Genomic DNA, 9,338 nt, shown 5'->3' with positions numbered 1-9,338 from the left:
AAAATTCAAGCGGAGAAAGAGAGAGGAAAGAAAAAGAGAAGTGCCGAGAAGATGGAGGACAAGGAGGGAGAGATGGGAACATCTACCCCAATGCCCAGTCTGCTTGCGTTCAACCACCAATTCCGAGCGAATCTACCCAGCCCAATTCCTTCAGTGCCAACCACCCACCCTTAGGGCAATCTAATCGAGAGAAACCTACACCAGAGCAAACCTATCCCAAAGCCCAACCCAAACTAGCACACCAGTAACCCTGCCCCCAACCATCTACAGGCATCAAACCCACCACGCTCCTTTCAGGCTATCTCCACAACAGCTCGACCAAATCAGCCAATCAGTCATCTCCCACCATCATCACTATCAGTCATCAACAGTCATCACGTACTCCACAATAATGCATCGACCAGATCACCAGAATCAGTCATTCCACACCAGTCATCACTAGATCGAGATACACTCCTACATCCACTAATAATCATCATCCAGATCACCAGATGCATCATCTCCCAACCACAGTCAATCATAGATATCACTCCACAAGTCTCATCCAGATCAGCAGATCAGTCACGTCCACAACCAGTCATCACCAGATCGATCAGTATCTCCCAACAGTCATCACTACATCAGCCACTCGTCATCTCCACACCGTCATCCCAGATCATCAATCTCCACATAATCATACAGATCACCAGATCAGCATCTCCACACAGGCTCATCACTAGACAGTCATCTCCACAACAGTCATCACAGATCAGCCAGATCAGCTATCTCCACAACAGTCTCACACAGAACAGCCAGATCATATTCACAACAGTTCATTCACCAGAACGCAGATCAGTTCCTCAATCATCTCAGACGATACGGAAAAACCTAAGAAAAGAGATCCAACACAACATCCCCTTCTGACCTGAACATAGATGGCCTGACCTGAACATATCAAGAACGTCTTCAAGGCTACGTGAACTACCTATCGATGATCACATCAACACACAACACATTTCGTCATTATTTTTAGGCATGAGAAGTTTTGTGTCAATTCCAAACCCACCCTCCAAACTGGTGAGAGAAGCTGGACTAATTCGGAGGAGACATTCTCACAGTTAAATAATTTTGGCCCATTGCTCTTTGAAGGTCTGTTCCTACGATCTCTATCTCGCCAATTTTCTATTCACTTTTGTCACGGGTACAAATGCTTTGTCACCTCATCCCTGTTAAAACTGCATAAAATATAACCTTTTTACCATCAAAACAATTTATTTTTTCATTAACTATCTGCGTCAAGTCACAACAAAATGATAGTGACAAGTCATTAGAACAACATCTTAAGCAGTGAAATAGCTTGTGTGATTTCTCATGTTCTCCCCTCTTCTCTTTTGTTCCCCCCCTTCTCCCTTGAAGGTACCACCCCGACATTTTGTACTGCTCCAAGAGGTTATTCACCAATTTACCAGGTTTATACAGCAGGTTCTGAAGCCAAATTCTGTTATGCTGTGAATGAGCGACCCAAAGCGACTTAATAAAAACAGATTCTTTATTCCATGCTTAACAAACAAAGAACTCCTGGATATTATCCTAGGTTTAATCCAAAACAGGCGGGGGAGCCGAAACTGAAATCCTCTCGTCATAGAGAGAACGACTGGAGACGCGACCACAGACTGCAGGTCCTTCAGAGAAGGCCACAGGCCGTAGCTGACATAGACACCTGCCTCACACGCAGCATCTAAGAAGGCAAAACACGACAGGGCGGACAAGGACACAGAACAGCAACATCAAACAAGAATCCGACAAGGACAAGAAGCGGAAGACAGAGGAGAAATAGGACTCTAATCAGAGCGGCAAAATAGGGGACAGGTGTGCAAAGAGTAAATGAGTAGTAGAAAATGGGAAACGCTGGAGCGGAACGAGCGAAGAGAAGAGAGCGAGAGAGGGAGAGAGGGAGGAGAGAGAGGGATAAGAAAGAGGAAAGAACCTAATAAGACCAGCAGAGGGAAGCACAGGGACAAACATGATATCAATGACAAAACATGACAATATCATCTGTTGCCGGGTAAGCAATAGCATTATAAATACCTTTTCAGTCATTATAAAGTCTTGTCATTTGAGAGAATTCCTAGCTTTTCTTTGGCCAGATGTGGATTATATGACTGTAATTATGTATTTATATGACTGTGTTTATGGTTATCCTTCCTGTGTTATGTTGATATGGTCCATCCCAGGTAGTGACAGAAGCTATTTTACTGCCATACTGCTGAGGAAGTCCAGAGTTCAACTTCTGGAGAGTAGCATAGTGAATTACCCTACCACAGAGATGAGGAGAAACCTGCTTATGGCCCATGTAAGAACACTCTCTGTACCTTGCTCTGTCTTTTCCTGTCATCTCTCATTCCATCAAATGTCATTAAGTAATAGAAAATGTGCACAGATACTCAAGTTACACATGCAGATCTCAAGTTATGATTCTGCCCTTACTCAGTGTCTCTCTGYTCTCTCTGTCGTGGACCAGGTTTCTTTCCTTGGCCATCCGCTGTGTGTGATGACGTCCCACATGGAGAGCATGAAGCCCCAATCCCTGGAACGCCAGAACCAGCTGAGGACGGTGTGGAAGACAATGAGGGAGCAGCCCCAGGACCACAGCGTCATCTTTGGGGGAGACACCAACCTCAGGGACTGGGAGGTGAGACAGTGAGAGAGCGAGCGATGTGTTTGACATGTACATCATGTGTGTATGTCTGCAACGTGTCTGGGTGTGTTTCCAGGTGAAGAACCAGGGCGGTCTACCTGAGAGCATCTGTGACGTATGGGAATCCCTGGGCCAGCCGGAAGACTGCCGGTACACCTGGGACTCTGTCACCAATGACAACAATGACCTCCCTTTCCCCGCACGCCTGCGCTTCGACCACATCTTCCTGAGGCAGGCCGGTGAGGGGTCAAAGGTCAGCCCAGATGGCATGACCCTGGTGGGCCTGAAGAGGTTGGATGACTGCTGGCTTTACCAGCAACCACAAGGGTTTCCTCTGCACCTTCGTCATAAAACCTCTCAGTCAAGCAACACCTGAATGATACAAAGGGAACAGTTAGCTGTCCATGTCATGTCAACCTGGAACAGCATAGACGTCTTTGCCCATCTTCTTTATGTACATTGGGAGATTTCGAGATTTAGTCCTAGGATTATGGATTATGGGCGCAGCAATAGTGATTCATGACTTCAATTTCTATGTTTGGCAACTGCTGCTGTTCCAAGGCACACTTTTAATTTATCCAGCCACATATTTGTCTGTGCCAACAGGTTATGTACCCTATTCAAGGGCACATTCATACTGTCTCTGGACTTGGAAGCAGAAACTTTATTGGCTACCCTCCAGGGTACAGTATCTGGTTATTTTCTATCACTGTTTTAAACATCAAAGCAGCACCAAGCCAATTTCACAATAAACTCATTTTGTTCCAGACAATTATTTGTATTGACCCACTTTGATATGACTTTCTATGTGATTTTAATTTGCAAGGTGTAAGCAAAATGCAAGATTGTGTTATAATACTTTTATTGCATCAAATGGTTGTTTTAAGCAACAGAATAAGGGGTTGTTAGAACGCTCATCTGTGTGTGTTCTACTGAGGATGGGCCTCTGGAAGATTTACGATGTCTTTGGGTGATACCGCATTCCAGAGCATGAGTTAATGTTTCTGTACTGGGGTACCAGGGGGAGATGGCTCCAGTATGGAGTTGGGGGGMCAGACACCGGTCTCTACACAATGAGTTCTCATGTTTTTACAGCAGATACTGTCTATTGTGAATTATAAGTATCTTTCATACAAAATCTTAACCTTGTGACCCATTCCATACATCTGTTGTTTGTCATGTAGACTGAAGGAGGATGGACTTTGCTATAAAATACTGTGGCTAAAACCAGCTGATTGAGTTCTCAGTGATCAGCTCCAGGGGTGGTTACCGACCAGCTCCATTACTGCACTAATTAAATAATAAAGGTTGATTGTTTTGAAGAAATCTAAAAGTCTCTCCTTTTGATTACAATAATTCCACCACAAAGGCTGTATTGTTTTAGAGAACAGTTAATTAACTTGCTGTTACTGTAACAGATCTCTACCATTTTGCACTCACAAAGTGAACTTCTTGTGTATTAACAGCCTTACCCAACCATTCAGTAAAAATAGCACAGAAGAACCCCATACCAAACAAGTTAGTTCTGATTTCTCTCCACTAGAGGTAGCTCTGGCCATATTCCAGATCCACTCACTGCGCCAGACACTGTGGAGGAAAATGACCTCCAAAAATAAACTCCTTTATCGCATTAGGGATAAAGACAGCCCTATGAATAACACCTGTCTAGCCCTGATAGCACCACCCTCAACAGAGCCACCCTCACTGTGAGAGAGMGAAAGCGTGGTGCATTCATTCATGAAATGTGTGCTTTGTCAATGGTATCCATCGTGGCATTAAGCTGCYGAATCAGACAAGGGAGAAAATACAGACACAAAACAGACTTCAAAATGTTTTTGTGACTACATGACCACATGTATGCCATTTCCTGAGCCACTAGTCTGGTTGAGACTGACGGTATCTAGTATTTAATGTTCTGTCTTGACTGTTTCTTTAAGGCTTTTCTCCTCTCTTGGCGTACTCTATCACTGATAACCACAAGAATTAATGCTCCCTCATTGAAATGCCTTGAASATTTTGCTATCAATAATGTGCATCAATGGGTATGCAAACAGAGCAGCTGACTCATGTATTTTTAGGGAGGGGTTGGTCGCAAGGCTAATGATTTGTTTTGACAACCATAGATCATGTTTATATTGCTGATAATATATTTATTGTGTTATTGTGTGCGTTAGGGTGACTTACTTCACAAAGTGTGTGAGTCTGTGCTTTTGAGTAAGTGTGTGTATGTGTGCTTTGTGTGCTATTATGTGTATGATTGTGTGTGTATGCGCACATGTGTGTGTGCTTGCGCATCAGTTTACTGTGGCTTTCTGTTCCTGCTCAGGTTGTTTCCTGAGTTATCCCCCCTAGGACCAGTGCACCCTCTTGTCTGTTTTAGATGGATGGCAGTATCTTCTGTAGGGAGAGAAATGGGTGAACAGGGCCCCAGTGTTTTCATTTGGAAAATTGATTGGGAGCTCATTTTCTCAGCTRTTTAATCCGAACCGAATGGAAATATGTCGGCACAGTCTGCTGGAAATTAGGAGAGATGGCAACCTGTCAACGTGAGGAATGATTTGTTACTGGCGTGGCTTCAGCCAGCGGGTTAGCTTAGGTGTATATAAATGTACTAGCGCATTCTCCATTAACATCCTCAGTAAAGAGCCTGTCAGTCAATCAGCCAGGTGCATTCTGGGACAGTAGCCAAAAATAGGTTTATTGTTTTGGGGAGGTACAGAGGATGACCTGGAAAAGGTGAAAATCCTCTGTGTGTTATTAGACATCGCACTCATTCTCTCATGTGATGATACTGTCTCTAGRAATGAAGACTAAAGCTGGTTGAAACGTCTATTAATGTCTATTTGTTTTATTTTAAAGGTTGTAACCTGACCAAAGTGACATACAGCCCTATTCAGGGATGCAAACTAGTCACCTTTCGGCGAAATTCGCTGTTTTGAATCCAAAATAGGTGACCTACGTGATTCGTGTAGATAAATGTTTGGGAGGGGAGGGGGGGTTGAATTAGTACTGGCTGTAAGCGAATGAGTGATGTGCGTTTGGAGCAATACTAGTGGCTCTATCCAAGGCTCACATGGAACTCAAACCAGGTGCCATCATGCATAAATGTATTTTGTCCCCCCACACCAAACTCTGAACCAATTATATTAATTTGGGGACAGGTCAAAAAACATTAAACATTTATGGCAACTTAGCTAGCTAGCTTGCACTTGCTAGCTACTTTGTCCTTTTTAGCTAGCTTGCTGTTGCTAGCTAATTTGTCCTGGGATATAAACATTGAGTTGTTATTTTACCTGAAATGCACAAGGCCCTCTACTCCGCCAATTAATCCACACATAAAACGGTCAACTGAATCGTTTCTAGTCATCTCTCCTCCTTCCAGGCTTTTTCTTCTCTTGACTTTATATTGCGATTGTTTCATAAATTAGGTGCATTACCGCCACTGACCTCGTTCGTCTTTCAGTCACCTACGTGGGAACCAATGAGGAGATGGCACGTGGGTACCTGCTTCTATAAACCAATGAGGAGATGGGAGAGGCAGGACTTGCAGCACGATCTGCGTCAGAAATATAACTTATTTTTTAGCCCTTGGCAACGCAGACACTTGTTGCAGTGGGTGCAATAATTGAATAACATAGATTTCTAAATGTATTTTGCAACACTTGCGCACACGACACGAGCCGTGTAGTCAGCCTGTTACTAGTTACAGCATCAGCGTGCACTCTGGAAAGGCAGCTTGTCAGTTACAGCAGCGCGTCACTTGAACAATAACAAAGAGGATTTGGAGGTGGAGGGTCCGTCATGGTCTGGGGTGGTGGGTCACAGCATCATCTTGCTGAGCTGGTTGTAATTGCAGGCAATCTCAACGCTGTGCGTTTCAGGGAAGACATCCTCCTCCCTCATGTGGTACACTTCCTGCAGGCTCATCCTGACATGACCCTCCAGCATGACAATGCCACCAGTCATATTGCTCGTTCTGTGTGTGATTTCCTGCGAGACAGAAATGCCAGTGTTCTGCCATGGCCAGTGAAGAGCCCGGATATCAATCCCATTGAGCACATCTGGGACCTGTTAGATCGGAGGGTGAGGGCTAGGGCCATTCCCCCCAGAAATGTCCGGGAACGTGCAGGTGCCTTGGTGGAAGAGTGGGGTAACATCTGACAGCAAGAACTGGCAAATCTGGTGGAGTCCATGAGGAGGAGATGTACAGCAGTACTTAATGCAGCTGGTGGCCACACCAGATACTGACTGTTACTTTTGATTTTGACCCCCCTTTRTTCAGGGACACATTATTCAATTTCTGTTAGTCACATGTCTGTGGAACTTGTTCAGTTTATGTCTCAGTTGTTGAATCTTTTTATGTTCATACAAATATTTACACATGTTAARTTTGCTGAAAATAAACACAGTTGACAGTGAGAGGAATTTTGTTTTTTTGCTGCGTTTACATCATATTATTTGTTTAATTAGTTCAAACCTGCATTCAAACCTGCATGTTATCATAAATTGATATTCGCTGTTACTTTAACATCATTCTCAAGGTCAGTCTCATGAGGCACTGGGTTGTTCCTTTCAGGACTCAGCAGTCCCTCCCTCCTTCATGTAGTGCTGTGGAGAAATGTAGTTCTAATTCCTGTCCACTGCAGCAGTCTAAAGACAGGCCTCTAATGAAGAAACAAATGCCTGTAATATGTCTCTGTCATCACCTCTTTGTCCTTTCATTGTAGTCCACATCCTCTTCCTCCTCTCTCCCTTTTTCTCTTTTCTCCCCCCTCGCTCCAACTGATTTTCATAATTAATCGCCCCTAAATCCCCGCTCTACAGTAACAGCAAACCATAACCTCCCCTCTGTCCCCTTCCACCGATCCTGTCAATTTTTTTCTTTTTAAGTGCCTGTCTCAGCAGCTTGGCGCCCCATTGGTTAACCTCTCTGACCCAGCCTACTGATTTGGCCGGGGGTAGCTGATTCACAGGAAGGGTACACAGGAAGGTGTTACATAAGCACTTCCTCTCCTACCACTGGCAGCCTCTCATTCAGTGGGTGCATGTAGAGCACATTTCTGCACCCTTAAAGCTAACAAGTGTCAATAAATATGTCTGATGTGTTTTTGGACTCGAGAAACAGATACAGTTGTGAAGTATTCTGAGTTTTATTTGGAAACATAGACATGAGAAGAGGTGACATACCTTTCTCTGTTCTTACTGTACAGTACAATTGAGTCAATCCATCCAGTCTAGGCTGTAATCAGAAGGTAATGGCCCTAGGGCACACTGTAAGATAGTGTAACCTTCTGTGACCTGTTTTAATGCACAGTCAATCATACTAATATGACTGTAATATTGTTCTCAGGGGAATGCTGTGTAAAAGTATCTGATCGATAGTAATCACATTTTGGTTTCAAAAGAGGTGATAGAAGACCCTAAGAGGTTATTAAGGGACTTTTCAACCCCCCTGTTGGAGCTCAGTCCTTGTCAGTGAGCATATGTGTAAAATGAACTGGGGTCATAAAGGGGTTGTATTAGATTGCACCACTGGCTAACTGCAGGAGGATAGTGGCCTTGCTTTTCCCTCTGCTATAGTGGTGTGGCAGTGGCAAAACACTGGCRGAATGGGGGAGGAAATGTTTTGGAACTGTAGGTGTGTGTGAGTGATCAGAGCTAGAAGGATCAACAAAGGGCAAATTGTTGCCAGCAGCAGAAATGCTGAAACGACTTCACACACACATCTCCTTTCAGAGAGGCCCCACTTCCTAATTTAAAGGCTTTTTGTTGGGGTAGCTGGCCCCTTTGATGTTATCCTCAGTCTACCATACATATCTGTCTTATTGTTGGGGCTTGCTTGCCTACCCTTCCTTGTCATGCCTACCTTGACATGTTAAGACATACTCAGTAGATCCTTCCACATTTGCCCACCATCAGCTGTTGAAGGCAGGTCTAATCTTCCAGCTGACATATTTTGGCCTGATAAGCAGGACCTGTCAATAAGGATAATTGTTTAGAGGTGCCAAGATAACAACTTTGAAGAGAGGAGGTTTAGGATGGACTGAAAGATCAGAAAGTAGATAGAATTGCAACACACCCACCCTAAAGCTTAGGTAAGGATTTTATATGAAATGTGGGATTTGATTTAATCCTTCCAYCAAAGATGCTTGTAGTTGGTATTTCATCTCTCTCTGTGTCAAAGGTGTAGCAGAGGTCAGCTAGTCGTAGACAGATRAGCAACTTTGGATTTTCTCAGTACAGGGCAGTGTCATTACTTTAGTTCTGGTTCTCAGCTAGCTAAAAACTTATCTGGTGGCTCTAAGGCAGCACATTTTGATTTGGTTTCATTTAATTGACCATTTTAAAACACAACTGAGCCGTGTAAGTGGRTACACAACATTTAAGATCACCACAAACAAGTTTGCAACTTATTTCCATTGTGGTCCTTACATTAGCAAGTTGTTATCGGACCCATGCTGGCAGCCAATGGCACCAGCAGCCAAATGTACCGTAGACAAATGGCTGCCCATATTTCCTTATTTTTGAAAATGGTAAATTACCATAAATGAAAACGATTTGTCATATAATGCACTGAACCATCTACCTATCACCAAGTCTGATGTTATTACCAAGGCTGTCATCATTAAATAAAACATTCAACTATCTTGAATAAATAGTG

The 9,338-nt window shown here is 43.7% G+C and overlaps 1 pseudogene; it reads left to right on the top strand.

Moving 5' to 3' along the window:
• Positions 1 to 2,169: 2,169 nt before the first annotated feature.
• Positions 2,170 to 4,010, top strand: LOC111950283 (tyrosyl-DNA phosphodiesterase 2-like; annotated as a pseudogene).
• The last annotated feature ends 5,328 nt before the right edge of the window (positions 4,011 to 9,338 follow it).

Source organism: Salvelinus sp. IW2-2015, linkage group LG23 (genome assembly GCF_002910315.2).
Source record: "Salvelinus sp. IW2-2015 linkage group LG23, ASM291031v2, whole genome shotgun sequence".
Classification (NCBI taxonomy): domain Eukaryota; kingdom Metazoa; phylum Chordata; class Actinopteri; order Salmoniformes; family Salmonidae; genus Salvelinus; species Salvelinus sp. IW2-2015.
This window is presented reverse-complemented; position numbering and strand designations above follow the sequence as displayed.